At 39.0% G+C, this 27087-nt stretch overlaps 42 non-coding genes across 42 annotated transcripts; all 42 read right to left on the reverse strand.

Moving 5' to 3' along the window:
* Positions 1-227: 227 nt before the first annotated feature.
* TRNAK-UUU (transfer RNA lysine (anticodon UUU)) lies at positions 228-300 on the reverse strand. The gene has a single exon. It is a non-coding gene; the product is annotated as a tRNA-Lys (tRNA).
* A 295-nt stretch (positions 301-595) lies between these two features.
* On the reverse strand, positions 596-686 carry TRNAR-UCU (transfer RNA arginine (anticodon UCU)). Its single transcript is given in 2 exon segments — positions 596-631; positions 650-686. It is a non-coding gene; the product is annotated as a tRNA-Arg (tRNA).
* A 339-nt stretch (positions 687-1025) lies between these two features.
* On the reverse strand, positions 1026-1098 carry TRNAK-UUU (transfer RNA lysine (anticodon UUU)). Its single transcript has one exon. It is a non-coding gene; the product is annotated as a tRNA-Lys (tRNA).
* Positions 1099-1955: 857 nt separating this feature from the next.
* Positions 1956-2028, reverse strand: TRNAK-UUU (transfer RNA lysine (anticodon UUU)). The gene has a single exon. It is a non-coding gene; the product is annotated as a tRNA-Lys (tRNA).
* Positions 2029-2315: 287 nt separating this feature from the next.
* On the reverse strand, positions 2316-2406 carry TRNAR-UCU (transfer RNA arginine (anticodon UCU)). The gene is given in 2 exon segments: positions 2316-2351; positions 2370-2406. It is a non-coding gene; the product is annotated as a tRNA-Arg (tRNA).
* A 339-nt stretch (positions 2407-2745) lies between these two features.
* On the reverse strand, positions 2746-2818 carry TRNAK-UUU (transfer RNA lysine (anticodon UUU)). Its single transcript has one exon. It is a non-coding gene; the product is annotated as a tRNA-Lys (tRNA).
* Positions 2819-4033: 1215 nt separating this feature from the next.
* TRNAR-UCU (transfer RNA arginine (anticodon UCU)) lies at positions 4034-4124 on the reverse strand. The gene is given in 2 exon segments: positions 4034-4069; positions 4088-4124. It is a non-coding gene; the product is annotated as a tRNA-Arg (tRNA).
* Positions 4125-4463: 339 nt separating this feature from the next.
* On the reverse strand, positions 4464-4536 carry TRNAK-UUU (transfer RNA lysine (anticodon UUU)). The gene has a single exon. It is a non-coding gene; the product is annotated as a tRNA-Lys (tRNA).
* Positions 4537-5391: 855 nt separating this feature from the next.
* Positions 5392-5464, reverse strand: TRNAK-UUU (transfer RNA lysine (anticodon UUU)). Its single transcript has one exon. It is a non-coding gene; the product is annotated as a tRNA-Lys (tRNA).
* A 295-nt stretch (positions 5465-5759) lies between these two features.
* TRNAR-UCU (transfer RNA arginine (anticodon UCU)) lies at positions 5760-5850 on the reverse strand. The gene is given in 2 exon segments: positions 5760-5795; positions 5814-5850. It is a non-coding gene; the product is annotated as a tRNA-Arg (tRNA).
* Positions 5851-6189: 339 nt separating this feature from the next.
* On the reverse strand, positions 6190-6262 carry TRNAK-UUU (transfer RNA lysine (anticodon UUU)). The gene has a single exon. It is a non-coding gene; the product is annotated as a tRNA-Lys (tRNA).
* Positions 6263-7119: 857 nt separating this feature from the next.
* Positions 7120-7192, reverse strand: TRNAK-UUU (transfer RNA lysine (anticodon UUU)). The gene has a single exon. It is a non-coding gene; the product is annotated as a tRNA-Lys (tRNA).
* A 295-nt stretch (positions 7193-7487) lies between these two features.
* Positions 7488-7578, reverse strand: TRNAR-UCU (transfer RNA arginine (anticodon UCU)). The gene is given in 2 exon segments: positions 7488-7523; positions 7542-7578. It is a non-coding gene; the product is annotated as a tRNA-Arg (tRNA).
* A 1267-nt stretch (positions 7579-8845) lies between these two features.
* Positions 8846-8918, reverse strand: TRNAK-UUU (transfer RNA lysine (anticodon UUU)). Its single transcript has one exon. It is a non-coding gene; the product is annotated as a tRNA-Lys (tRNA).
* A 304-nt stretch (positions 8919-9222) lies between these two features.
* TRNAR-UCU (transfer RNA arginine (anticodon UCU)) lies at positions 9223-9313 on the reverse strand. Its single transcript is given in 2 exon segments — positions 9223-9258; positions 9277-9313. It is a non-coding gene; the product is annotated as a tRNA-Arg (tRNA).
* Positions 9314-9652: 339 nt separating this feature from the next.
* TRNAK-UUU (transfer RNA lysine (anticodon UUU)) lies at positions 9653-9725 on the reverse strand. Its single transcript has one exon. It is a non-coding gene; the product is annotated as a tRNA-Lys (tRNA).
* An 855-nt stretch (positions 9726-10580) lies between these two features.
* Positions 10581-10653, reverse strand: TRNAK-UUU (transfer RNA lysine (anticodon UUU)). The gene has a single exon. It is a non-coding gene; the product is annotated as a tRNA-Lys (tRNA).
* A 295-nt stretch (positions 10654-10948) lies between these two features.
* TRNAR-UCU (transfer RNA arginine (anticodon UCU)) lies at positions 10949-11039 on the reverse strand. The gene is given in 2 exon segments: positions 10949-10984; positions 11003-11039. It is a non-coding gene; the product is annotated as a tRNA-Arg (tRNA).
* Positions 11040-11378: 339 nt separating this feature from the next.
* On the reverse strand, positions 11379-11451 carry TRNAK-UUU (transfer RNA lysine (anticodon UUU)). Its single transcript has one exon. It is a non-coding gene; the product is annotated as a tRNA-Lys (tRNA).
* Positions 11452-12308: 857 nt separating this feature from the next.
* Positions 12309-12381, reverse strand: TRNAK-UUU (transfer RNA lysine (anticodon UUU)). Its single transcript has one exon. It is a non-coding gene; the product is annotated as a tRNA-Lys (tRNA).
* A 295-nt stretch (positions 12382-12676) lies between these two features.
* TRNAR-UCU (transfer RNA arginine (anticodon UCU)) lies at positions 12677-12767 on the reverse strand. Its single transcript is given in 2 exon segments — positions 12677-12712; positions 12731-12767. It is a non-coding gene; the product is annotated as a tRNA-Arg (tRNA).
* Positions 12768-14034: 1267 nt separating this feature from the next.
* TRNAK-UUU (transfer RNA lysine (anticodon UUU)) lies at positions 14035-14107 on the reverse strand. The gene has a single exon. It is a non-coding gene; the product is annotated as a tRNA-Lys (tRNA).
* A 295-nt stretch (positions 14108-14402) lies between these two features.
* TRNAR-UCU (transfer RNA arginine (anticodon UCU)) lies at positions 14403-14493 on the reverse strand. The gene is given in 2 exon segments: positions 14403-14438; positions 14457-14493. It is a non-coding gene; the product is annotated as a tRNA-Arg (tRNA).
* A 339-nt stretch (positions 14494-14832) lies between these two features.
* On the reverse strand, positions 14833-14905 carry TRNAK-UUU (transfer RNA lysine (anticodon UUU)). Its single transcript has one exon. It is a non-coding gene; the product is annotated as a tRNA-Lys (tRNA).
* Positions 14906-15762: 857 nt separating this feature from the next.
* TRNAK-UUU (transfer RNA lysine (anticodon UUU)) lies at positions 15763-15835 on the reverse strand. Its single transcript has one exon. It is a non-coding gene; the product is annotated as a tRNA-Lys (tRNA).
* Positions 15836-16130: 295 nt separating this feature from the next.
* On the reverse strand, positions 16131-16221 carry TRNAR-UCU (transfer RNA arginine (anticodon UCU)). Its single transcript is given in 2 exon segments — positions 16131-16166; positions 16185-16221. It is a non-coding gene; the product is annotated as a tRNA-Arg (tRNA).
* A 1267-nt stretch (positions 16222-17488) lies between these two features.
* Positions 17489-17561, reverse strand: TRNAK-UUU (transfer RNA lysine (anticodon UUU)). Its single transcript has one exon. It is a non-coding gene; the product is annotated as a tRNA-Lys (tRNA).
* A 304-nt stretch (positions 17562-17865) lies between these two features.
* TRNAR-UCU (transfer RNA arginine (anticodon UCU)) lies at positions 17866-17956 on the reverse strand. The gene is given in 2 exon segments: positions 17866-17901; positions 17920-17956. It is a non-coding gene; the product is annotated as a tRNA-Arg (tRNA).
* A 339-nt stretch (positions 17957-18295) lies between these two features.
* On the reverse strand, positions 18296-18368 carry TRNAK-UUU (transfer RNA lysine (anticodon UUU)). Its single transcript has one exon. It is a non-coding gene; the product is annotated as a tRNA-Lys (tRNA).
* Positions 18369-19223: 855 nt separating this feature from the next.
* Positions 19224-19296, reverse strand: TRNAK-UUU (transfer RNA lysine (anticodon UUU)). Its single transcript has one exon. It is a non-coding gene; the product is annotated as a tRNA-Lys (tRNA).
* A 287-nt stretch (positions 19297-19583) lies between these two features.
* TRNAR-UCU (transfer RNA arginine (anticodon UCU)) lies at positions 19584-19674 on the reverse strand. The gene is given in 2 exon segments: positions 19584-19619; positions 19638-19674. It is a non-coding gene; the product is annotated as a tRNA-Arg (tRNA).
* Positions 19675-20941: 1267 nt separating this feature from the next.
* On the reverse strand, positions 20942-21014 carry TRNAK-UUU (transfer RNA lysine (anticodon UUU)). Its single transcript has one exon. It is a non-coding gene; the product is annotated as a tRNA-Lys (tRNA).
* Positions 21015-21318: 304 nt separating this feature from the next.
* Positions 21319-21409, reverse strand: TRNAR-UCU (transfer RNA arginine (anticodon UCU)). Its single transcript is given in 2 exon segments — positions 21319-21354; positions 21373-21409. It is a non-coding gene; the product is annotated as a tRNA-Arg (tRNA).
* Positions 21410-21748: 339 nt separating this feature from the next.
* Positions 21749-21821, reverse strand: TRNAK-UUU (transfer RNA lysine (anticodon UUU)). Its single transcript has one exon. It is a non-coding gene; the product is annotated as a tRNA-Lys (tRNA).
* An 855-nt stretch (positions 21822-22676) lies between these two features.
* TRNAK-UUU (transfer RNA lysine (anticodon UUU)) lies at positions 22677-22749 on the reverse strand. The gene has a single exon. It is a non-coding gene; the product is annotated as a tRNA-Lys (tRNA).
* Positions 22750-23035: 286 nt separating this feature from the next.
* TRNAR-UCU (transfer RNA arginine (anticodon UCU)) lies at positions 23036-23126 on the reverse strand. Its single transcript is given in 2 exon segments — positions 23036-23071; positions 23090-23126. It is a non-coding gene; the product is annotated as a tRNA-Arg (tRNA).
* A 339-nt stretch (positions 23127-23465) lies between these two features.
* TRNAK-UUU (transfer RNA lysine (anticodon UUU)) lies at positions 23466-23538 on the reverse strand. The gene has a single exon. It is a non-coding gene; the product is annotated as a tRNA-Lys (tRNA).
* A 1223-nt stretch (positions 23539-24761) lies between these two features.
* TRNAR-UCU (transfer RNA arginine (anticodon UCU)) lies at positions 24762-24852 on the reverse strand. The gene is given in 2 exon segments: positions 24762-24797; positions 24816-24852. It is a non-coding gene; the product is annotated as a tRNA-Arg (tRNA).
* A 339-nt stretch (positions 24853-25191) lies between these two features.
* Positions 25192-25264, reverse strand: TRNAK-UUU (transfer RNA lysine (anticodon UUU)). The gene has a single exon. It is a non-coding gene; the product is annotated as a tRNA-Lys (tRNA).
* An 855-nt stretch (positions 25265-26119) lies between these two features.
* Positions 26120-26192, reverse strand: TRNAK-UUU (transfer RNA lysine (anticodon UUU)). Its single transcript has one exon. It is a non-coding gene; the product is annotated as a tRNA-Lys (tRNA).
* A 304-nt stretch (positions 26193-26496) lies between these two features.
* On the reverse strand, positions 26497-26587 carry TRNAR-UCU (transfer RNA arginine (anticodon UCU)). The gene is given in 2 exon segments: positions 26497-26532; positions 26551-26587. It is a non-coding gene; the product is annotated as a tRNA-Arg (tRNA).
* Positions 26588-26926: 339 nt separating this feature from the next.
* TRNAK-UUU (transfer RNA lysine (anticodon UUU)) lies at positions 26927-26999 on the reverse strand. Its single transcript has one exon. It is a non-coding gene; the product is annotated as a tRNA-Lys (tRNA).
* Between the last annotated feature and the right edge of the window lie 88 nt (positions 27000-27087).

Raw genomic sequence — 27087 nt, forward strand, 5'->3', positions numbered from 1 at the left:
TGACACTAGCTTACATTTGGAACATTGAATTGGATAAAAGATAATCAACATGTCAAACTACATGATACAGTTTGGGTAAGTCTTCTTAACCCTTGTCAAAGAAAGTAGAGCACAGATGGGTATGTAAGGACTCGATCAAGACTTTTTTGAACCATCTGTAATTGGAATTCCCATTCATTGGATCCTGAAAAGAGTATGCATTTGATATACATTTTCTTTAACCAAGCCGCCTGAACAGGGACTTGAACCCTGGGCCCTCAGATTAAAAGTCTGATGCTCTACCGACTGAGCTATCCAGGCTCTGAGGCAGCACCCCACAAAATGGCATTATCAACATTAGGAAGTGTCCCAACTATCACTACGTTTTTTAACCCCTTGCGTGCGGGGCGTATTTTCCGCCTGTGCTGACTCCGCCTTGCGCGGGCGGAGTCATGACGGAACGGTTTCGTCATCAGCACAGCTCACCCGTAGCTGATGACGGAACCGTTCTGTCATCAGCACGCAAGGGGTTAAGATGGTTGCCGGTATTAGTACTAAATACAGAGAATATAATAATGAATTGGTACTTGGGATAACAGGATAACAGGGATAAAACTGACTCTGGTGGGATTCGAACCCACAACCTTTGAATATCTTTTTTACATTCACCTAGAAGTCCAATGCGCTATCCATTGCGCCACAGAGCCAATTTGCTATAATGCGGTGCAGAGATGTTCTGAAATGAAATAATGAGCTATTAGCTGTTGATCAGCTTTATAAAGTTCATTTGATACTATAACCATGGCTATATTTTGAATATTGAATTGGTGAAATGATATTCACCGTCTCAGACTACATGATACCATTGGTAAATCTACATACGACTTAAGTTTAGTCAAATGGCACATAATATGTGAGACAGATGTGTATTTCACAACTCCATGAAAGACGTTTTTGCAATTTTAGTAATGGAATATCTTATTCGTCATGCAGGGGTCCACAAAAAGAGCATAGAATTAGAGTACTTTTTCTTTAAAGGAAACAACCGCCTGAACAGGGACTTGAACCCTGGACCCTCAGATTAAAAGTCTGATGCTCTACCGACTGAGCTATCCAGGCTCTGCTATACTCTACCTTAAAATCAGCTAAACAAATGTGGACGTACACTGACCTACACTTTGTATATTTATATAATTACATATATTAGCAATCAATATTCTAGAGTTTAATAATGAATTGATATTTTAAGCATTTGAAATTTCAGCAGCACACGTAATCCATTATAACTCCGGAAATTTGTACTATCTCATTTTCGGATGACATAGAAATCACGTGTTTAAAATGACACTGTGAAATTAATAAAGGGCCAAATACTATTACTAACTCCTAAATTACATTTTCAGCAGTATCATTGGGAATTTCCTCTTGGGCATAGACTATGCAACATTTTCAAAGCAAACAGTCTCTGTTTAAGTAGACTTTCTTTCACTGCCATTTTGGTAAATGTTTCTGGTGATGGAGAAGCAGGATTGCTGGTTACTGTTTCAATTAGTTATAAAATAGAGGAGGGATAAAATTGACCCAGTTGGTGTTCGAACCCTTAGCGTTTGAATGCTTTTGCTACATTCGCCTAGGACTCCAAGCCGCAATCCATTGCACCAGAGATCCGACCTGATTCAACAAGGTGATCAGAGATTCACAAATAAAAAGATGACCTATAAGTTGTTGACCAACTTTATCAAATTAATCAGACACTAGCTTACATTTTGAACATTGAATTGGATAAAAGATAATCAACATGTCAAACTACATGATACAGTTTGGGTAAGTCTTCTTAACCCTTGTCAAAGAAAGTAGAGCACAGATGGGTATGTAAGGACTCGATCAAGACTTTTTTGAACCATCTGTAATTGGAATTCCCATTCATTGGGTCCTGAAAAGAGTATGCAATTGATATACATTTTCTTTAACCAAGCCGCCTGAACAGGGACTTGAACCCTGGGCCCTCAGATTAAAAGTCTGATGCTCTACCGACTGAGCTATCCAGGCTCTGAGGCAGCACCCCACAAAATGACATTATCAACATTAGGAAGTGTCCCAACTATCACTACGTTTTTTAACCCCTTGCGTGCGGGGCGTATTTTCCGCCTGTGCTGACTCCGCCTTGCGCGGGCGGAGTCATGACGGAACGGTTTCGTCATCAGCACAGCTCACCCGTAGCTGATGACGGAACCGTTCTGTCATCAGCACGCAAGGGGTTAAGATGGTTGCCGGTATTAGTACTAAATACAGAGAATATAATAATGAATTGGTACTTGGGATAACAGGGATAAAACTGACTCTGGTGGGATTCGAACCCACAACCTTTGAATATCTTTTTTACATTCACCTAGAAGTCCAATGCGCTATCCATTGCGCCACAGAGCCAATCTGCTATAATGAGGTGCAGAGATGATCTGAAATGAAATAATGAGCTATTAGCTGTTGATCAGCTTTATAAAATTCATTTGATACTATAACCATGGCTATATTTTGAATATTGAATTGGTGAAATGATATTCACCGTCTCAGACTACATGATACCATTGGTAAATCTACGTACGACTTAAGTTTAGTCAAATGGCACATAATATGTGAGACAGATGTGTATTTCACAACTCCATGAAAGACGTTTTTGCAATTTTAGTAATGGAATATCTTATTCGTCATGCAGGGGTCCACAAAAAGAGCATACAATTAGAGTACTTTTTCTTTAAAGGAAACAACCGCCTGAACAGGGACTTGAACCCTGGACCCTCAGATTAAAAGTCTGATGCTCTACCGACTGAGCTATCCAGGCTCTGCTATACTCTACCTTAAAATCAGCTAAACAAATGTGGACGTACACTGACCTACACTTTGTATATTTATATAATTACATATTAGCAATCAATATTCTAGAGTTTAATAATGAATTGATATTATAAGCATTTGAAATTTCAGCAGCACACGTAATCCATTATAACTCCGGAAATTTGTACTATCTCATTTTCGGATGACATAGAAATCACGTGTTTAAAATGACACAGTGAAATTAATAAGGGGCCAAATACTATTACTAACTCCTAAATTACATTTTCAGCAGTATCATTGGGAATTTCCTCTTGGGCATAGACTATGCAACATTTTCAAAGCAAACAGTCTCTGTTTAAGTAGACTTTCTTTCACTGCCATTTTGGTAAATGTTTCTGGTGATGGAGAAGCAGGATTGCTGGTTACTGTTTCAATTAGTTATAAAATAGAGGAGGGATAAAATTGACCCAGTTGGTGTTCGATCCCTTAGCGTTTGAATGCTTTTGCTACATTCGCCTAGGACTCCAAGCCGCAATCCATTGCACCAGAGATCCGACCTGATTCCACAAGGTGATCAGAGATTCACAAATAAAAAGATGACCTATAAGTGGTTGACCAACTTTATCAAATTAATCTGACACTAGCTTACATTTTGAACATTGAATTGGATAAAAGATAATCAACATGTCAAACTACATGATACAGTTTGGGTAAGTCTTCTTAACCCTTGTCAAAGAAAGTAGAGCACAGATGGGTATGTAAGGACTCGATCAAGACTTTTTTGAACCATCTGTAATTGGAATTCCCATTCATTGGATCCTGAAAAGAGTATGCATTTGATATACATTTTCTTTAACTAAGCCGCCTGAACAGGGACTTGAACCCTGGGCCCTCAGACTAAAAGTCTGATGCTCTACCGACTGAGCTATCCAGGCTCTGAGGCAGCACCCCACAAAATGGCATTATCAACATTAGGAAGTGTCCCAACTATCACTACGTTTTTTAACCCCTTGCGTGCGGGGTGTATTTTCCGCCTGTGCTGACTCCGCCTTGCGCGGGCGGAGTCATGACGGAACGGTTTCGTCATCAGCACAGCTCACCCGTAGCTGATGACGGAACCGTTCTGTCATCAGCACGCAAGGGGTTAAGATGGTTGCCGGTATTAGTACTAAATACAGAGAATATAATAATGAATTGGTACTTGGGATAACAGGGATAAAACTGACTCTGGTGGGATTCGAACCCACAACCTTTGAATATCTTTTTTACATTCACCTAGAAGTCCAATGCGCTATCCATTGCGCCACAGAGCCAATCTGCTATAATGAGGTGCAGAGATGATCTGAAATGAAATAATGAGCTATTAGCTGTTGATCAGCTTTATAAAGTTCATTTGATACTATAACCATGGCTATATTTTGAATATTGAATTGGTGAAATGATATTCACCGTCTCAGACTACATGATACCATTGGTAAATCTACGTACGACTTAAGTTTAGTCAAATGGCACATAATATGTGAGACAGATGTGTATTTCACAACTCCATGAAAGACGTTTTTGCAATTTTAGTAATGGAATATCTTATTCGTCATGCAGGGGTCCACAAAAAGAGCATACAATTAGAGTACTTTTTCTTTAAAGGAAACAACCGCCTGAACAGGGACTTGAACCCTGGACCCTCAGATTAAAAGTCTGATGCTCTACCGACTGAGCTATCCAGGCTCTGCTATACTCTACCTTAAAATCAGCTAAACAAATGTGGACGTACACTGACCTACACTTTGTATATTTATATAATTACATATTAGCAATCAATATTCTAGAGTTTAATAATGAATTGATATTATAAGCATTTGAAATTTCAGCAGCACACGTAATCCATTATAACTCCGGAAATTTGTACTATCTCATTTTCGGATGACATAGAAATCACGTGTTTAAAATGACACAGTGAAATTAATAAAGGGCCAAATACTATTACTAACTCCTAAATTACATTTTCAGCAGTATCATTGGGAATTTCCTCTTGGGCATAGACTATGCAACATTTTCAAAGCAAACAGTCTCTGTTTAAGTAGACTTTCTTTCACTGCCATTTTGGTAAATGTTTCTGGTGATGGAGAAGCAGGATTGCTGGTTACTGTTTCAATTAGTTATAAAATAGAGGAGGGATAAAATTGACCCAGTTGGTGTTCGATCCCTTAGCGTTTGAATGCTTTTGCTACATTCGCCTAGGACTCCAAGCCGCAATCCATTGCACCAGAGATCCGACCTGATTCAACAAGGTGATCAGAGATTCACAAATAAAAAGATGACCTATAAGTGGTTGACCAACTTTATCAAATTAATCTGACACTAGCTTACATTTGGAACATTGAATTGGATAAAAGATAATCAACATGTCAAACTACATGATACAGTTTGGGTAAGTCTTCTTAACCCTTGTCAAAGAAAGTAGAGCACAGATGGGTATGTAAGGACTCGATCAAGACTTTTTTGAACCATCTGTAATTGGAATTCCCATTCATTGGATCCTGAAAAGAGTATGCATTTGATATACATTTTCTTTAACCAAGCCGCCTGAACAGGGACTTGAACCCTGGGCCCTCAGATTAAAAGTCTGATGCTCTACCGACTGAGCTATCCAGGCTCTGAGGCAGCACCCCACAAAATGGCATTATCAACATTAGGAAGTGTCCCAACTATCACTACGTTTTTTAACCCCTTGCGTGCGGGGCGTATTTTCCGCCTGTGCTGACTCCGCCTTGCGCGGGCGGAGTCATGACGGAACGGTTTCGTCATCAGCACAGCTCACCCGTAGCTGATGACGGAACCGTTCTGTCATCAGCACGCAAGGGGTTAAGATGGTTGCCGGTATTAGTACTAAATACAGAGAATATAATAATGAATTGGTACTTGGGATAACAGGATAACAGGGATAAAACTGACTCTGGTGGGATTCGAACCCACAACCTTTGAATATCTTTTTTACATTCACCTAGAAGTCCAATGCGCTATCCATTGCGCCACAGAGCCAATTTGCTATAATGCGGTGCAGAGATGTTCTGAAATGAAATAATGAGCTATTAGCTGTTGATCAGCTTTATAAAGTTCATTTGATACTATAACCATGGCTATATTTTGAATATTGAATTGGTGAAATGATATTCACCGTCTCAGACTACATGATACCATTGGTAAATCTACGTACGACTTAAGTTTAGTCAAATGGCACATAATATGTGAGACAGATGTGTATTTCACAACTCCATGAAAGACGTTTTTGCAATTTTAGTAATGGAATATCTTATTCGTCATGCAGGGGTCCACAAAAAGAGCATAGAATTAGAGTACTTTTTCTTTAAAGGAAACAACCGCCTGAACAGGGACTTGAACCCTGGACCCTCAGATTAAAAGTCTGATGCTCTACCGACTGAGCTATCCAGGCTCTGCTATACTCTACCTTAAAATCAGCTAAACAAATGTGGACGTACACTGACCTACACTTTGTATATTTATATAATTACATATATTAGCAATCAATATTCTAGAGTTTAATAATGAATTGATATTTTAAGCATTTGAAATTTCAGCAGCACACGTAATCCATTATAACTCCGGAAATTTGTACTATCTCATTTTCGGATGACATAGAAATCACGTGTTTAAAATGACACTGTGAAATTAATAAAGGGCCAAATACTATTACTAACTCCTAAATTACATTTTCAGCAGTATCATTGGGAATTTCCTCTTGGGCATAGACTATGCAACATTTTCAAAGCAAACAGTCTCTGTTTAAGTAGACTTTCTTTCACTGCCATTTTGGTAAATGTTTCTGGTGATGGAGAAGCAGGATTGCTGGTTACTGTTTCAATTAGTTATAAAATAGAGGAGGGATAAAATTGACCCAGTTGGTGTTCGAACCCTTAGCGTTTGAATGCTTTTGCTACATTCACCTAGGACTCCAAGCCGCAATCCATTGCACCAGAGATCCGACCTGATTCAACAAGGTGATCAGAGATTCACAAATAAAAAGATGACCTATAAGTTGTTGACCAACTTTATCAAATTAATCAGACACTAGCTTACATTTTGAACATTGAATTGGATAAAAGATAATCAACATGTCAAACTACATGATACAGTTTGGGTAAGTCTTCTTAACCCTTGTCAAAGAAAGTAGAGCACAGATGGGTATGTAAGGACTCGATCAAGACTTTTTTGAACCATCTGTAATTGGAATTCCCATTCATTGGGTCCTGAAAAGAGTATGCAATTGATATACATTTTCTTTAACCAAGCCGCCTGAACAGGGACTTGAACCCTGGGCCCTCAGATTAAAAGTCTGATGCTCTACCGACTGAGCTATCCAGGCTCTGAGGCAGCACCCCACAAAATGACATTATCAACATTAGGAAGTGTCCCAACTATCACTACGTTTTTTAACCCCTTGCGTGCGGGGCGTATTTTCCGCCTGTGCTGACTCCGCCTTGCGCGGGTGGAGTCATGACGGAACGGTTTCGTCATCAGCACAGCTCACCCGTAGCTGATGACGGAACCGTTCTGTCATCAGCACGCAAGGGGTTAAGATGGTTGCCGGTATTAGTACTAAATACAGAGAATATAATAATGAATTGGTACTTGGGATAACAGGATAACAGGGATAAAACTGACTCTGGTGGGATTCGAACCCACAACCTTTGAATATCTTTTTTACATTCACCTAGAAGTCCAATGCGCTATCCATTGCGCCACAGAGCCAATCTGCTATAATGAGGTGCAGAGATGATCTGAAATGAAATAATGAGCTATTAGCTGTTGATCAGCTTTATAAAATTCATTTGATACTATAACCATGGCTATATTTTGAATATTGAATTGGTGAAATGATATTCACCGTCTCAGACTACATGATACCATTGGTAAATCTACGTACGACTTAAGTTTAGTCAAATGGCACATAATATGTGAGACAGATGTGTATTTCACAACTCCATGAAAGACGTTTTTGCAATTTTAGTAATGGAATATCTTATTCGTCATGCAGGGGTCCACAAAAAGAGCATACAATTAGAGTACTTTTTCTTAAAAGGAAACAACCGCCTGAACAGGGACTTGAACCCTGAACCCTCAGATTAAAAGTCTGATGCTCTACCGACTGAGCTATCCAGGCTCTGCTATACTTTACCTTAAAATCAGCTAAACAAATGTGGACGTACACTGACCTACACTTTGTATATTTATATAATTACATATTAGCAATCAATATTCTAGAGTTTAATAATGAATTGATATTATAAGCATTTGAAATTTCAGCAGCACACGTAATCCATTATAACTCCGGAAATTTGTACTATCTCATTTTCGGATGACATAGAAATCACGTGTTTAAAATGACACAGTGAAATTAATAAGGGGCCAAATACTATTACTAACTCCTAAATTACATTTTCAGCAGTATCATTGGGAATTTCCTCTTGGGCATAGACTATGCAACATTTTCAAAGCAAACAGTCTCTGTTTAAGTAGACTTTCTTTCACTGCCATTTTGGTAAATGTTTCTGGTGATGGAGAAGCAGGATTGCTGGTTACTGTTTCAATTAGTTATAAAATAGAGGAGGGATAAAATTGACCCAGTTGGTGTTCGATCCCTTAGCGTTTGAATGCTTTTGCTACATTCGCCTAGGACTCCAAGCCGCAATCCATTGCACCAGAGATCCGACCTGATTCAACAAGGTGATCAGAGATTCACAAATAAAAAGATGACCTATAAGTGGTTGACCAACTTTATCAAATTAATCTGACACTAGCTTACATTTTGAACATTGAATTGGATAAAAGATAATCAACATGTCAAACTACATGATACAGTTTGGGTAAGTCTTCTTAACCCTTGTCAAAGAAAGTAGAGCACAGATGGGTATGTAAGGACTCGATCAAGACTTTTTTGAACCATCTGTAATTGGAATTCCCATTCATTGGATCCTGAAAAGAGTATGCATTTGATATACATTTTCTTTAACCAAGCCGCCTGAACAGGGACTTGAACCCTGGGCCCTCAGATTAAAAGTCTGATGCTCTACCGACTGAGCTATCCAGGCTCTGAGGCAGCACCCCACAAAATGGCATTATCAACATTAGGAAGTGTCCCAACTATCACTACGTTTTTTAACCCCTTGCGTGCGGGGCGTATTTTCCGCCTGTGCTGACTCCGCCTTGCGCGGGCGGAGTCATGACGGAACGGTTTCGTCATCAGCACAGCTCACCCGTAGCTGATGACGGAACCGTTCTGTCATCAGCACGCAAGGGGTTAAGATGGTTGCCGGTATTAGTACTAAATACAGAGAATATAATAATGAATTGGTACTTGGGATAACAGGATAACAGGGATAACAGGGATAAAACTGACTCTGGTGGGATTCGAACCCACAACCTTTGAATATCTTTTTTACATTCACCTAGAAGTCCAATGCGCTATCCATTGCGCCACAGAGCCAATCTGCTATAATGAGGTGCAGAGATGATCTGAAATGAAATAATGAGCTATTAGCTGTTGATCAGCTTTATAAAGTTCATTTGATACTATAACCATGGCTATATTTTGAATATTGAATTGGTGAAATGATATTCACCGTCTCAGACTACATGATACCATTGGTAAATCTACGTACGACTTAAGTTTAGTCAAATGGCACATAATATGTGAGACAGATGTGTATTTCACAACTCCATGAAAGACGTTTTTGCAATTTTAGTAATGGAATATCTTATTCGTCATGCAGGGGTCCACAAAAAGAGCATACAATTAGAGTACTTTTTCTTTGAAGGAAACAACCGCCTGAACAGGGACTTGAACCCTGGACCCTCAGATTAAAAGTCTGATGCTCTACCGACTGAGCTATCCAGGCTCTGCTATACTCTACCTTAAAATCAGCTAAACAAATGTGGACGTACACTGACCTACACTTTGTATATTTATATAATTACATATTAGCAATCAATATTCTAGAGTTTAATAATGAATTGATATTATAAGCATTTGAAATTTCAGCAGCACACGTAATCCATTATAACTCCGGAAATTTGTACTATCTCATTTTCGGATGACATAGAAATCACGTGTTTAAAATGACACAGTGAAATTAATAAAGGGCCAAATACTATTACTAACTCCTAAATTACATTTTCAGCAGTATCATTGGGAATTTCCTCTTGGGCATAGACTATGCAACATTTTCAAAGCAAACAGTCTCTGTTTAAGTAGACTTTCTTTCACTGCCATTTTGGTAAATGTTTCTGGTGATGGAGAAGCAGGATTGCTGGTTACTGTTTCAATTAGTTATAAAATAGAGGAGGGATAAAATTGACCCAGTTGGTGTTCGATCCCTTAGCGTTTGAATGCTTTTGCTACATTCGCCTAGGACTCCAAGCCGCAATCCATTGCACCAGAGATCCGACCTGATTCAACAAGGTGATCAGAGATTCACAAATAAAAAGATGACCTATAAGTGGTTGACCAACTTTATCAAATTAATCTGACACTAGCTTACATTTGGAACATTGAATTGGATAAAAGATAATCAACATGTCAAACTACATGATACAGTTTGGGTAAGTCTTCTTAACCCTTGTCAAAGAAAGTAGAGCACAGATGGGTATGTAAGGACTCGATCAAGACTTTTTTGAACCATCTGTAATTGGAATTCCCATTCATTGGATCCTGAAAAGAGTATGCATTTGATATACATTTTCTTTAACCAAGCCGCCTGAACAGGGACTTGAACCCTGGGCCCTCAGATTAAAAGTCTGATGCTCTACCGACTGAGCTATCCAGGCTCTGAGGCAGCACCCCACAAAATGGCATTATCAACATTAGGAAGTGTCCCAACTATCACTACGTTTTTTAACCCCTTGCGTGCGGGGCGTATTTTCCGCCTGTGCTGACTCCGCCTTGCGCGGGCGGAGTCATGACGGAACGGTTTCGTCATCAGCACAGCTCACCCGTAGCTGATGACGGAACCGTTCTGTCATCAGCACGCAAGGGGTTAAGATGGTTGCCGGTATTAGTACTAAATACAGAGAATATAATAATGAATTGGTACTTGGGATAACAGGATAACAGGGATAAAACTGACTCTGGTGGGATTCGAACCCACAACCTTTGAATATCTTTTTTACATTCACCTAGAAGTCCAATGCGCTATCCATTGCGCCACAGAGCCAATTTGCTATAATGCGGTGCAGAGATGTTCTGAAATGAAATAATGAGCTATTAGCTGTTGATCAGCTTTATAAAGTTCATTTGATACTATAACCATGGCTATATTTTGAATATTGAATTGGTGAAATGATATTCACCGTCTCAGACTACATGATACCATTGGTAAATCTACGTACGACTTAAGTTTAGTCAAATGGCACATAATATGTGAGACAGATGTGTATTTCACAACTCCATGAAAGACGTTTTTGCAATTTTAGTAATGGAATATCTTATTCGTCATGCAGGGGTCCACAAAAAGAGCATAGAATTAGAGTACTTTTTCTTTAAAGGAAACAACCGCCTGAACAGGGACTTGAACCCTGGACCCTCAGATTAAAAGTCTGATGCTCTACCGACTGAGCTATCCAGGCTCTGCTATACTCTACCTTAAAATCAGCTAAACAAATGTGGACGTACACTGACCTACACTTTGTATATTTATATAATTACATATATTAGCAATCAATATTCTAGAGTTTAATAATGAATTGATATTTTAAGCATTTGAAATTTCAGCAGCACACGTAATCCATTATAACTCCGGAAATTTGTACTATCTCATTTTCGGATGACATAGAAATCACGTGTTTAAAATGACACTGTGAAATTAATAAAGGGCCAAATACTATTACTAACTCCTAAATTACATTTTCAGCAGTATCATTGGGAATTTCCTCTTGGGCATAGACTATGCAACATTTTCAAAGCAAACAGTCTCTGTTTAAGTAGACTTTCTTTCACTGCCATTTTGGTAAATGTTTCTGGTGATGGAGAAGCAGGATTGCTGGTTACTGTTTCAATTAGTTATAAAATAGAGGAGGGATAAAATTGACCCAGTTGGTGTTCGAACCCTTAGCGTTTGAATGCTTTTGCTACATTCACCTAGGACTCCAAGCCGCAATCCATTGCACCAGAGATCCGACCTGATTCAACAAGGTGATCAGAGATTCACAAATAAAAAGATGACCTATAAGTTGTTGACCAACTTTATCAAATTAATCAGACACTAGCTTACATTTTGAACATTGAATTGGATAAAAGATAATCAACATGTCAAACTACATGATACAGTTTGGGTAAGTCTTCTTAACCCTTGTCAAAGAAAGTAGAGCACAGATGGGTATGTAAGGACTCGATCAAGACTTTTTTGAACCATCTGTAATTGGAATTCCCATTCATTGGGTCCTGAAAAGAGTATGCAATTGATATACATTTTCTTTAACCAAGCCGCCTGAACAGGGACTTGAACCCTGGGCCCTCAGATTAAAAGTCTGATGCTCTACCGACTGAGCTATCCAGGCTCTGAGGCAGCACCCCACAAAATGACATTATCAACATTAGGAAGTGTCCCAACTATCACTACGTTTTTTAACCCCTTGCGTGCGGGGCGTATTTTCCGCCTGTGCTGACTCCGCCTTGCGCGGGTGGAGTCATGACGGAACGGTTTCGTCATCAGCACAGCTCACCCGTAGCTGATGACGGAACCGTTCTGTCATCAGCACGCAAGGGGTTAAGATGGTTGCCGGTATTAGTACTAAATACAGAGAATATAATAATGAATTGGTACTTGGGATAACAGGATAACAGGGATAAAACTGACTCTGGTGGGATTCGAACCCACAACCTTTGAATATCTTTTTTACATTCACCTAGAAGTCCAATGCGCTATCCATTGCGCCACAGAGCCAATCTGCTATAATGAGGTGCAGAGATGATCTGAAATGAAATAATGAGCTATTAGCTGTTGATCAGCTTTATAAAATTCATTTGATACTATAACCATGGCTATATTTTGAATATTGAATTGGTGAAATGATATTCACCGTCTCAGACTACATGATACCATTGGTAAATCTACGTACGACTTAAGTTTAGTCAAATGGCACATAATATGTGAGACAGATGTGTATTTCACAACTCCATGAAAGACGTTTTTGCAATTTTAGTAATGGAATATCTTATTCGTCATGCAGGGGTCCACAAAAAGAGCATACAATTAGAGTACTTTTTCTTAAAAGGAAACAACCGCCTGAACAGGGACTTGAACCCTGAACCCTCAGATTAAAAGTCTGATGCTCTACCGACTGAGCTATCCAGGCTCTGCTATACTTTACCTTAAAATCAGCTAAACAAATGTGGACGTACACTGACCTACACTTTGTATATTTATATAATTACATATTAGCAATCAATATTCTAGAGTTTAATAATGAATTGATATTATAAGCATTTGAAATTTCAGCAGCACACGTAATCCATTATAACTCCGGAAATTTGTACTATCTCATTTTCGGATGACATAGAAATCACGTGTTTAAAATGACACAGTGAAATTAATAAGGGGCCAAATACTATTACTAACTCCTAAATTACATTTTCAGCAGTATCATTGGGAATTTCCTCTTGGGCATAGACTATGCAACATTTTCAAAGCAAACAGTCTCTGTTTAAGTAGACTTTCTTTCACTGCCATTTTGGTAAATGTTTCTGGTGATGGAGAAGCAGGATTGCTGGTTACTGTTTCAATTAGTTATAAAATAGAGGAGGGATAAAATTGACCCAGTTGGTGTTCGATCCCTTAGCGTTTGAATGCTTTTGCTACATTCGCCTAGGACTCCAAGCCGCAATCCATTGCACCAGAGATCCGACCTGATTCAACAAGGTGATCAGAGATTCACAAATAAAAAGATGACCTATAAGTGGTTGACCAACTTTATCAAATTAATCTGACACTAGCTTACATTTTGAACATTGAATTGGATAAAAGATAATCAACATGTCAAACTACATGATACAGTTTGGGTAAGTCTTCTTAACCCTTGTCAAAGAAAGTAGAGCACAGATGGGTATGTAAGGACTCGATCAAGACTTTTTTGAACCATCTGTAATTGGAATTCCCATTCATTGGATCCTGAAAAGAGTATGCATTTGATATACATTTTCTTTAACCAAGCCGCCTGAACAGGGACTTGAACCCTGGGCCCTCAGATTAAAAGTCTGATGCTCTACCGACTGAGCTATCCAGGCTCTGAGGCAGCACCCCACAAAATGGCATTATCAACATTAGGAAGTGTCCCAACTATCACTACGTTTTTTAACCCCTTGCGTGCGGGGCGTATTTTCCGCCTGTGCTGACTCCGCCTTGCGCGGGCGGAGTCATGACGGAACGGTTTCGTCATCAGCACAGCTCACCCGTAGCTGATGACGGAACCGTTCTGTCATCAGCACGCAAGGGGTTAAGATGGTTGCCGGTATTAGTACTAAATACAGAGAATATAATAATGAATTGGTACTTGGGATAACAGGATAACAGGGATAAAACTGACTCTGGTGGGATTCGAACCCACAACCTTTGAATATCTTTTTTACATTCACCTAGAAGTCCAATGCGCTATCCATTGCGCCACAGAGCCAATTTGCTATAATGCGGTGCAGAGATGTTCTGAAATGAAATAATGAGCTATTAGCTGTTGATCAGCTTTATAAAGTTCATTTGATACTATAACCATGGCTATATTTTGAATATTGAATTGGTGAAATGATATTCACCGTCTCAGACTACATGATACCATTGGTAAATCTACGTACGACTTAAGTTTAGTCAAATGGCACATAATATGTGAGACAGATGTGTATTTCACAACTCCATGAAAGACGTTTTTGCAATTTTAGTAATGGAATATCTTATTCGTCATGCAGGGGTCCACAAAAAGAGCATAGAATTAGAGTACTTTTTCTTTAAAGGAAACAACCGCCTGAACAGGGACTTGAACCCTGGACCCTCAGATTAAAAGTCTGATGCTCTACCGACTGAGCTATCCAGGCTCTGCTATACTCTACCTTAAAATCAGCTAAACAAATGTGGACGTACACTGACCTACACTTTGTATATTTATATAATTACATATATTAGCAATCAATATTCTAGAGTTTAATAATGAATTGATATTTTAAGCATTTGAAATTTCAGCAGCACACGTAATCCATTATAACTCCGGAAATTTGTACTATCTCATTTTCGGATGACATAGAAATCACGTGTTTAAAATGACACTGTGAAATTAATAAAGGGCCAAATACTATTACTAACTCCTAAATTACATTTTCAGCAGTATCATTGGGAATTTCCTCTTGGGCATAGACTATGCAACATTTTCAAAGCAAACAGTCTCTGTTTAAGTAGACTTTCTTTCACTGCCATTTTGGTAAATGTTTCTGGTGATGGAGAAGCAGGATTGCTGGTTACTGTTTCAATTAGTTATAAAATAGAGGAGGGATAAAATTGACCCAGTTGGTGTTCGAACCCTTAGCGTTTGAATGCTTTTGCTACATTCACCTAGGACTCCAAGCCGCAATCCATTGCACCAGAGATCCGACCTGATTCAACAAGGTGATCAGAGATTCACAAATAAAAAGATGACCTATAAGTTGTTGACCAACTTTATCAAATTAATCAGACACTAGCTTACATTTTGAACATTGAATTGGATAAAAGATAATCAACATGTCAAACTACATGATACAGTTTGGGTAAGTCTTCTTAACCCTTGTCAAAGAAAGTAGAGCACAGATGGGTATGTAAGGACTCGATCAAGACTTTTTTGAACCATCTGTAATTGGAATTCCCATTCATTGGGTCCTGAAAAGAGTATGCAATTGATATACATTTTCTTTAACCAAGCCGCCTGAACAGGGACTTGAACCCTGGGCCCTCAGATTAAAAGTCTGATGCTCTACCGACTGAGCTATCCAGGCTCTGAGGCAGCACCCCACAAAATGACATTATCAACATTAGGAAGTGTCCCAACTATCACTACGTTTTTTAACCCCTTGCGTGCGGGGCGTATTTTCCGCCTGTGCTGACTCCGCCTTGCGCGGGTGGAGTCATGACGGAACGGTTTCGTCATCAGCACAGCTCACCCGTAGCTGATGACGGAACCGTTCTGTCATCAGCACGCAAGGGGTTAAGATGGTTGCCGGTATTAGTACTAAATACAGAGAATATAATAATGAATTGGTACTTGGGATAACAGGATAACAGGGATAAAACTGACTCTGGTGGGATTCGAACCCACAACCTTTGAATATCTTTTTTACATTCACCTAGAAGTCCAATGCGCTATCCATTGCGCCACAGAGCCAATCTGCTATAATGAGGTGCAGAGATGATCTGAAATGAAATAATGAGCTATTAGCTGTTGATCAGCTTTATAAAATTCATTTGATACTATAACCATGGCTATATTTTGAATATTGAATTGGTGAAATGATATTCACCGTCTCAGACTACATGATACCATTGGTAAATCTACGTACGACTTAAGTTTAGTCAAATGGCACATAATATGTGAGACAGATGTGTATTTCACAACTCCATGAAAGACGTTTTTGCAATTTTAGTAATGGAATATCTTATTCGTCATGCAGGGGTCCACAAAAAGAGCATACAATTAGAGTACTTTTTCTTAAAAGGAAACAACCGCCTGAACAGGGACTTGAACCCTGAACCCTCAGATTAAAAGTCTGATGCTCTACCGACTGAGCTATCCAGGCTCTGCTATACTTTACCTTAAAATCAGCTAAACAAATGTGGACGTACACTGACCTACACTTTGTATATTTATATAATTACATATTAGCAATCAATATTCTAGAGTTTAATAATGAATTGATATTATAAGCATTTGAAATTTCAGCAGCACACGTAATCCATTATAACTCCGGAAATTTGTACTATCTCATTTTCGGATGACATAGAAATCACGTGTTTAAAATGACACAGTGAAATTAATAAGGGGCCAAATACTATTACTAACTCCTAAATTACATTTTCAGCAGTATCATTGGGAATTTCCTCTTGGGCATAGACTATGCAACATTTTCAAAGCAAACAGTCTCTGTTTAAGTAGACTTTCTTTCACTGCCATTTTGGTAAATGTTTCTGGTGATGGAGAAGCAGGATTGCTGGTTACTGTTTCAATTAGTTATAAAATAGAGGAGGGATAAAATTGACCCAGTTGGTGTTCGATCCCTTAGCGTTTGAATGCTTTTGCTACATTCGCCTAGGACTCCAAGCCGCAATCCATTGCACCAGAGATCCGACCTGATTCAACAAGGTGATCAGAGATTCACAAATAAAAAGATGACCTATAAGTGGTTGACCAACTTTATCAAATTAATCTGACACTAGCTTACATTTTGAACATTGAATTGGATAAAAGATAATCAACATGTCAAACTACATGATACAGTTTGGGTAAGTCTTCTTAACCCTTGTCAAAGAAAGTAGAGCACAGATGGGTATGTAAGGACTCGATCAAGACTTTTTTGAACCATCTGTAATTGGAATTCCCATTCATTGGATCCTGAAAAGAGTATGCATTTGATATACATTTTCTTTAACCAAGCCGCCTGAACAGGGACTTGAACCCTGGGCCCTCAGATTAAAAGTCTGATGCTCTACCGACTGAGCTATCCAGGCTCTGAGGCAGCACCCCACAAAATGGCATTATCAACATTAGGAAGAGTCCCAACTATCACTACGTTTTTTAACCCCTTGCGTGCGGGGCGTATTTTCCGCCTGTGCTGATTCCGCCTTGCGCGGGCGGAGTCATGACGGAACGGTTTCGTCATCAGCACAGCTCACCCGTAGCTGATGACGGAACCGTTCTGTCATCAGCACGCAAGGGGTTAAGATGGTTGCCGGTATTAGTACTAAATACAGAGAATATAATAATGAATTGGTACTTGGGATAACAGGATAACAGGGATAACAGGGATAAAACTGACTCTGGTGGGATTCGAACCCACAACCTTTGAATATCTTTTTTACATTCACCTAGAAGTCCAATGCGCTATCCATTGCGCCACAGAGCCAATCTGCTATAATGAGGTGCAGAGATGATCTGAAATGAAATAATGAGCTATTAGCTGTTGATCAGCTTTATAAAGTTCATTTGATACTATAACCATGGCTATATTTTGAATATTGAATTGGTGAAATGATATTCACCGTCTCAGACTACATGATACCATTGGTAAATCTACGTACGACTTAAGTTTAGTCAAATGGCACATAATATGTGAGACAGATGTGTATTTCACAACTCCATGAAAGACGTTTTTGCAATTTTAGTAATGGAATATCTTATTCGTCATGCAGGGGTCCACAAAAAGAGCATACAATTAGAGTACTTTTTCTTTGAAGGAAACAACCGCCTGAACAGGGACTTGAACCCTGGACCCTCAGATTAAAAGTCTGATGCTCTACCGACTGAGCTATCCAGGCTCTGCTATACTCTACCTTAAAATCAGCTAAACAAATGTGGACGTACACTGACCTACACTTTGTATATTTATATAATTACATATTAGCAATCAATATTCTAGAGTTTAATAATGAATTGATATTATAAGCATTTGAAATTTCAGCAGCACACGTAATCCATTATAACTCCGGAAATTTGTACTATCTCATTTTCGGATGACATAGAAATCACGTGTTTAAAATGACACTGTGAAATTAATAAAGGGCCAAATACTATTACTAACTCCTAAATTACATTTTCAGCAGTATCATTGGGAATTTCCTCTTGGGCATAGACTATGCAACATTTTCAAAGCAAACAGTCTCTGTTTAAGTAGACTTTCTTTCACTGCCATTTTGGTAAATGTTTCTGGTGATGGAGAAGCAGGATTGCTGGTTACTGTTTCAATTAGTTATAAAATAGAGGAGGGATAAAATTGACCCAGTTGGTGTTCGAACCCTTAGCGTTTGAATGCTTTTGCTACATTCACCTAGGACTCCAAGCCGCAATCCATTGCACCAGAGATCCGACCTGATTCAACAAGGTGATCAGAGATTCACAAATAAAAAGATGACCTATAAGTTGTTGACCAACTTTATCAAATTAATCAGACACTAGCTTACATTTTGAACATTGAATTGGATAAAAGATAATCAACATGTCAAACTACATGATACAGTTTGGGTAAGTCTTCTTAACCCTTGTCAAAGAAAGTAGAGCACAGATGGGTATGTAAGGACTCGATCAAGACTTTTTTGAACCATCTGTAATTGGAATTCCCATTCATTGGGTCCTGAAAAGAGTATGCAATTGATATACATTTTCTTTAACCAAGCCGCCTGAACAGGGACTTGAACCCTGGGCCCTCAGATTAAAAGTCTGATGCTCTACCGACTGAGCTATCCAGGCTCTGAGGCAGCACCCCACAAAATGACATTATCAACATTAGGAAGTGTCCCAACTATCACTACGTTTTTTAACCCCTTGCGTGCGGGGCGTATTTTCCGCCTGTGCTGACTCCGCCTTGCGCGGGCGGAGTCATGACGGAACGGTTTCGTCATCAGCACAGCTCACCCGTAGCTGATGACGGAACCGTTCTGTCATCAGCACGCAAGGGGTTAAGATGGTTGCCGGTATTAGTACTAAATACAGAGAATATAATAATGAATTGGTACTTGGGATAACAGGGATAAAACTGACTCTGGTGGGATTCGAACCCACAACCTTTGAATATCTTTTTTACATTCACCTAGAAGTCCAATGCGCTATCCATTGCGCCACAGAGCCAATCTGCTATAATGAGGTGCAGAGATGATCTGAAATGAAATAATGAGCTATTAGCTGTTGATCAGCTTTATAAAATTCATTTGATACTATAACCATGGCTATATTTTGAATATTGAATTGGTGAAATGATATTCACCGTCTCAGACTACATGATACCATTGGTAAATCTACGTACGACTTAAGTTTAGTCAAATGGCACATAATATGTGAGACAGATGTGTATTTCACAACTCCATGAAAGACGTTTTTGCAATTTTAGTAATGGAATATCTTATTCGTCATGCAGGGGTCCACAAAAAGAGCATACAATTAGAGTACTTTTTCTTTAAAGGAAACAACCGCCTGAACAGGGACTTGAACCCTGAACCCTCAGATTAAAAGTCTGATGCTCTACCGACTGAGCTATCCAGGCTCTGCTATACTTTACCTTAAAATCAGCTAAACAAATGTGGACGTACACTGACCTACACTTTGTATATTTATATAATTACATATTAGCAATCAATATTCTAGAGTTTAATAATGAATTGATATTATAAGCATTTGAAATTTCAGCAGCACACGTAATCCATTATAACTCCGGAAATTTGTACTATCTCATTTTCGGATGACATAGAAATCACGTGTTTAAAATGACACAGTGAAATTAATAAGGGGCCAAATACTATTACTAACTCCTAAATTACATTTTCAGCAGTATCATTGGGAATTTCCTCTTGGGCATAGACTATGCAACATTTTCAAAGCAAACAGTCTCTGTTTAAGTAGACTTTCTTTCACTGCCATTTTGGTAAATGTTTCTGGTGATGGAGAAGCAGGATTGCTGGTTACTGTTTCAATTAGTTATAAAATAGAGGAGGGATAAAATTGACCCAGTTGGTGTTCGATCCCTTAGCGTTTGAATGCTTTTGCTACATTCGCCTAGGACTCCAAGCCGCAATCCATTGCACCAGAGATCCGACCTGATTCAACAAGGTGATCAGAGATTCACAAATAAAAAGATGACCTATAAGTGGTTGACCAACTTTATCAAATTAATCTGACACTAGCTTACATTTTGAACATTGAATTGGATAAAAGATAATCAACATGTCAAACTACATGATACAGTTTGGGTAAGTCTTCTTAACCCTTGTCAAAGAAAGTAGAGCACAGATGGGTATGTAAGGACTCGATCAAGACTTTTTTGAACCATCTGTAATTGGAATTCCCATTCATTGGATCCTGAAAAGAGTATGCATTTGATATACATTTTCTTTAACCAAGCCGCCTGAACAGGGACTTGAACCCTGGGCCCTCAGATTAAAAGTCTGATGCTCTACCGACTGAGCTATCCAGGCTCTGAGGCAGCACCCCACAAAATGGCATTATCAACATTAGGAAGTGTCCCAACTATCACTACGTTTTTTAACCCCTTGCGTGCGGGGCGTATTTTCCGCCTGTGCTGACTCCGCCTTGCGCGGGCGGAGTCATGACGGAACGGTTTCGTCATCAGCACAGCTCACCCGTAGCTGATGACGGAACCGTTCTGTCATCAGCACGCAAGGGGTTAAGATGGTTGCCGGTATTAGTACTAAATACAGAGAATATAATAATGAATTGGTACTTGGGATAACAGGATAACAGGGATAACAGGGATAAAACTGACTCTGGTGGGATTCGAACCCACAACCTTTGAATATCTTTTTTACATTCACCTAGAAGTCCAATGCGCTATCCATTGCGCCACAGAGCCAATCTGCTATAATGAGGTGCAGAGATGATCTGAAATGAAATAATGAGCTATTAGCTGTTGATCAGCTTTATAAAGTTCATTTGATACTATAACCATGGCTATATTTTGAATATTGAATTGGTGAAATGATATTCACCGTCTCAGACTACATGATACCATTGGTAAATCTACGTACGACTTAAGTTTAGTCAAATGGCACATAATATGTGAGACAGATGTGTATTTCACAACTCCATGAAAGACGTTTTTGCAATTTTAGTAATGGAATATCTTATTCGTCATGCAGGGGTCCACAAAAAGAGCATACAATTAGAGTACTTTTTCTTTAAAGGAAACAACCGCCTGAACAGGGACTTGAACCCTGGACCCTCAGATTAAAAGTCTGATGCTCTACCGACTGAGCTATCCAGGCTCTGCTATACTCTACCTTAAAATCAGCTAAACAAATGTGGACGTACACTGACCTACACTTTGTATATTTATATAATTACATATTAGCAATCAATATTCTAGAGTTTAATAATGAATTGATATTATAAGCATTTGAAATTTCAGCAGCACACGTAATCCATTATAACTCCGGAAATTTGTACTATCTCATTTTCGGATGACATAGAAATCACGTGTTTAAAATGACACAGTGAAATTAATAAGGGGCCAAATACTATTACTAACTCCTAAATTACATTTTCAGCAGTATCATTGGGAATTTCCTCTTGGGCATAGACTATGCAACATTTTCAAAGCAAACAGTCTCTGTTTAAGTAGACTTTCTTTCACTGCCATTTTGGTAAATGTTTCTGGTGATGGAGAAGCAGGATTGCTGGTTACTGTTTCAATTAGTTATAAAATAGAGGAGGGATAAAATTGACCCAGTTGGTGTTCGATCCCTTAGCGTTTGAATGCTTTTGCTACATTCGCCTAGGACTCCAAGCCGCAATCCATTGCACCAGAGATCCGACCTGATTCAACAAGGTGATCAGAGATTCACAAATAAAAAGATGACCTATAAGTGGTTGACCAACTTTATCAAATTAATCTGACACTAGCTTACATTTTGAACATTGAATTGGATAAAAGATAATCAACATGTCAAACTACATGATACAGTTTGGGTAAGTCTTTTTAACCCTTGTCAAAGAAAGTAGAGCACAGATGGGTATGTAAGGACTCGATCAAGACTTTTTTGAACCATCTGTAATTGGAATTCCCATTCATTGGATCCTGAAAAGAGTATGCAATTGATATACATTTTCTTTAACCAAGCCGCCTGAACAGGGACTTGAACCCTGGGCCCTCAGATTAAAAGTCTGATGCTCTACCGACTGAGCTATCCAGGCTCTGAGGCAACACCCCACAAAATGACATTATCAACATTAGGAAGTGTCCCAACTATCACTACGTTTTTTAACCCCTTGCGTGCGGGGCGTATTTTCCGCCTGTGCTGACTCCGCCTTGCGCGGGCGGAGTCATGACGGAACGGTTTCGTCATCAGCACAGCTCACCCGTAGCTGATGACGGAACCGTTCTGTCATCAGCACGCAAGGGGTTAAGATGGTTGCCGGTATTAGTACTAAATACAGAGAATATAATAATGAATTGGTACTTGGGATAACAGGATAACACTGACTCTGGTGGGATTCGAACCCACAACCTTTGAATATCTTTTTTACATTCACCTAGAAGTCCAATGCGCTATCCATTGCGCCACAGAGCCAATCTGCTATAATGAGGTGCAGAGATGATCTGAAATGAAATAATGAGCTATTAGCTGTTGATCAGCTTTATAAAGTTCATTTGATACTATAACCATGGCTATATTTTGAATATTGAATTGGTGAAATGATATTCACCGTCTCAGACTACATGATACCATTGGTAAATCTACGTACGACTTAAGTTTAGTCAAATGGCACATAATATGTGAGACAGATGTGTATTTCACAACTCCATGAAAGACGTTTTTGCAATTTTAGTAATGGAATATCTTATTCGTCATGCAGGGGTCCACAAAAAGAGCATACAATTAGAGTACTTTTTCTTTAAAGGAAACAACCGCCTGAACAGGGACTTGAACCCTGGACCCTCAGATTAAAAGTCTGATGCTCTACCGACTGAGCTATCCAGGCTCTGCTATACTCTACCTTAAAATCAGCTAAACAAATGTGGACGTACACTGACCTACACTTTGTATATTTATATAATTACATATTAGCAATCAATATTCTAGAGTTTAATAATGAATTGATATTATAAGCATTTGAAATTTCAGCAGCACACGTAATCCATTATAACTCCGGAAATTTGTACTATCTCATTTTCGGATGACATAGAAATCACGTGTTTAAAATGACACAGTGAAATTAATAAAGGGCCAAATACTATTACTAACTCCTAAATTACATTTTCAGCAGTATCATTGGGAATTTCCTCTTGGGCATAGACTATGCAACATTTTCAAAGCAAACAGTCTCTGTTTAAGTAGACTTTCTTTCACTGCCATTTTGGTAAATGTTTCTGGTGATGGAGAAGCAGGATTGCTGGTTACTGTTTCAATTAGTTATAAAATAGAGGAGGGATAAAATTGACCCAGTTGGTGTTCGATCCCTTAGCGTTTGAATGCTTTTGCTACATTCGCCTAGGACTCCAAGCCGCAATCCATTGCACCAGAGATCCGACCTGATTCAACAAGGTGATCAGAGATTCACAAATAAAAAGATGACCTATAAGTGGTTGACCAACTTTATCAAATTAATCTGACACTAGCTTACATTTTGAACATTGAATTGGATAAAAGATAATCAACATGTCAAACTACATGATACAGTTTGGGTAAGTCTTCTTAACCCTTGTCAAAGAAAGTAGAGCACAGATGGGTATGTAAGGACTCGATCAAGACTTTTTTGAACCATCTGTAATTGGAATTCCCATTCATTGGATCCTGAAAAGAGTATGCATTTGATATACATTTTCTTTAACCAAGCCGCCTGAACAGGGACTTGAACCCTGGGCCCTCAGATTAAAAGTCTGATGCTCTACCGACTGAGCTACCCAGGCTCTGAGGCAGCACCCCACAAAATGGCATTATCAACATTAGGAAGTGTCCCAACTATCACTACGTTTTTTAACCCCTTGCGTGCGGGGCGTATTTTCCGCCTGTGCTGACTCCGCCTTGCGCGGGCGGAGTCATGACGGAACGGTTTCGTCATCAGCACAGCTCACCCGTAGCTGATGACGGAACCGTTCTGTCATCAGCACGCAAGGGGTTAAGATGGTTGCCGGTATTAGTACTAAATACAGAGAATATAATAATGAATTGGTACTTGGGATAACAGGATAACAGGGATAAAACTGACTCTGCTGGGATTCGAACCCACAACCTTTGAATATCTTTTTTACATTCACCTAGAGGTCCAATGCGCTATCCATTGCGCCACAGAGCCAATCTGCTATAATGAGGTGCAGAGATGATCTGAAATGAAATAATGAGCTATTAGCTGTTGATCAGCTTTATAAAGTTCATTTGATACTATAACCATGGCTATATTTTGAATATTGAATTGGTGAAATGATATTCACCGTCTCAGACTACATGATACCATTGGTAAATCTACGTACGACTTAAGTTTAGTCAAATGGCACATAATATGTGAGACAGATGTGTATTTCACAACTCCATGAAAGACGTTTTTGCAATTTTAGTAATGGAATATCTTATTCGTCATGCAGGGGTCCACAAAAAGAGCATACAATTAGAGTACTTTTTCTTTAAAGGAAACAACCGCCTGAACAGGGACTTGAACCCTGGACCCTCAGATTAAAAGTCTGATGCTCTACCGACTGAGCTATCCAGGCTCTGCTATACTCTACCTTAAAATCAGCTAAACAAATGTGGACGTACACTGACCTACACTTTGTATATTTATATAATTACATATTAGCAATCAATATTCTAGAGTTTAATAATGAATTGATATTATAAGCATTTGAAATTTCAGCAGCACACGTAATCCATTATAACTCCGGAAATTTGTACTATCTCATTTTCGGATGACATAGAAATCACGTGTTTAAAATGACACTGTGAAATTAATAAAGGGCCAAATACTATTACTAACTCCTAAATTACATTTTCAGCAGTATCATTGGGAATTTCCTCTTGGGCATAGACTATGCAACATTTTCAAAGCAAACAGTCTCTGTTTAAGTAGACTTTCTTTCACTGCCATTTTGGTAAATGTTTCTGGTGATGGAGAAGCAGGATTGCTGGTTACTGTTTCAATTAGTTATAAAATAGAGGAGGGATAAAATTGACCCAGTTGGTGTTCGATCCCTTAGCGTTTGAATGCTTTTGCTACATTCGCCTAGGACTCCAAGCCGCAATCCATTGCACCAGAGATCCGACCTGATTCAACAAGGTGATCAGAGATTCACAAATAAAAAGATGACCTATAAGTGGTTGACCAACTTTATCAAATTAATCTGACACTAGCTTACATTTTGAACATTGAATTGGATAAAAGATAATCAACATGTCAAACTACATGATACAGTTTGGGTAAGTCTTCTTAACCCTTGTCAAAGAAAGTAGAGCACAGATGGGTATGTAAGGACTCGATCAAGACTTTTTTGAACCATCTGTAATTGGAATTCCCATTCATTGGATCCTGAAAAGAGTATGCATTTGATATACATTTTCTTTAACCAAGCCGCCTGAACAGGGACTTGAACCCTGGGCCCTCAGATTAAAAGTCTGATGCTCTACCGACTGAGCTATCCAGGCTCTGAGGCAGCACCCCACAAAATGGCATTATCAACATTAGGAAGTGTCCCAACTATCACTACGTTTTTTAACCCCTTGCGTGCGGGGCGTATTTTCCGCCTGTGCTGACTCCGCCTTGCGCGGGCGGAGTCATGACGGAACGGTTTCGTCATCAGCACAGCTCACCCGTAGCTGATGACGGAACCGTTCTGTCATCAGCACGCAAGGGGTTAAGATGGTTGCCGGTATTAGTACTAAATACAGAGAATATAATAATGAATTGGTACTTGGGATAACAGGATAACAGGGATAACAGGGATAAAACTGACTCTGGTGGGATTCGAACCCACAACCTTTGAATATCTTTTTTACATTCACCTAGAAGTCCAATGCGCTATCCATTGCGCCACAGAGCCAATCTGCTATAATGAGGTGCAGAGATGATCTGAAATGAAATAATGAGCTATTAGCTGTTGATCAGCTTTATAAAGTTCATTTGATACTATAACCATGGCTATATTTTGAATATTGAATTGGTGAAATGATATTCACCGTCTCAGACTACATGATACCATTGGTAAATCTACGTACGACTTAAGTTTAGTCAAATGGCACATAATATGTGAGACAGATGTGTATTTCACAACTCCATGAAAGACGTTTTTGCAATTTTAGTAATGGAATATCTTATTCGTCATGCAGGGGTCCACAAAAAGAGCATACAATTAGAGTACTTTTTCTTTGAAGGAAACAACCGCCTGAACAGGGACTTGAACCCTGGACCCTCAGATTAAAAGTCTGATGCTCTACCGACTGAGCTATCCAGGCTCTGCTATACTCTACCTTAAAATCAGCTAAACAAATGTGGACGTACACTGACCTACACTTTGTATATTTATATAATTACATATTAGCA

This window comes from Lissotriton vulgaris, chromosome 1_2, assembly GCF_964263255.1.
Source record: "Lissotriton vulgaris chromosome 1_2, aLisVul1.2, whole genome shotgun sequence".
Classification (NCBI taxonomy): Eukaryota; Metazoa; Chordata; class Amphibia; order Caudata; family Salamandridae; genus Lissotriton; species Lissotriton vulgaris.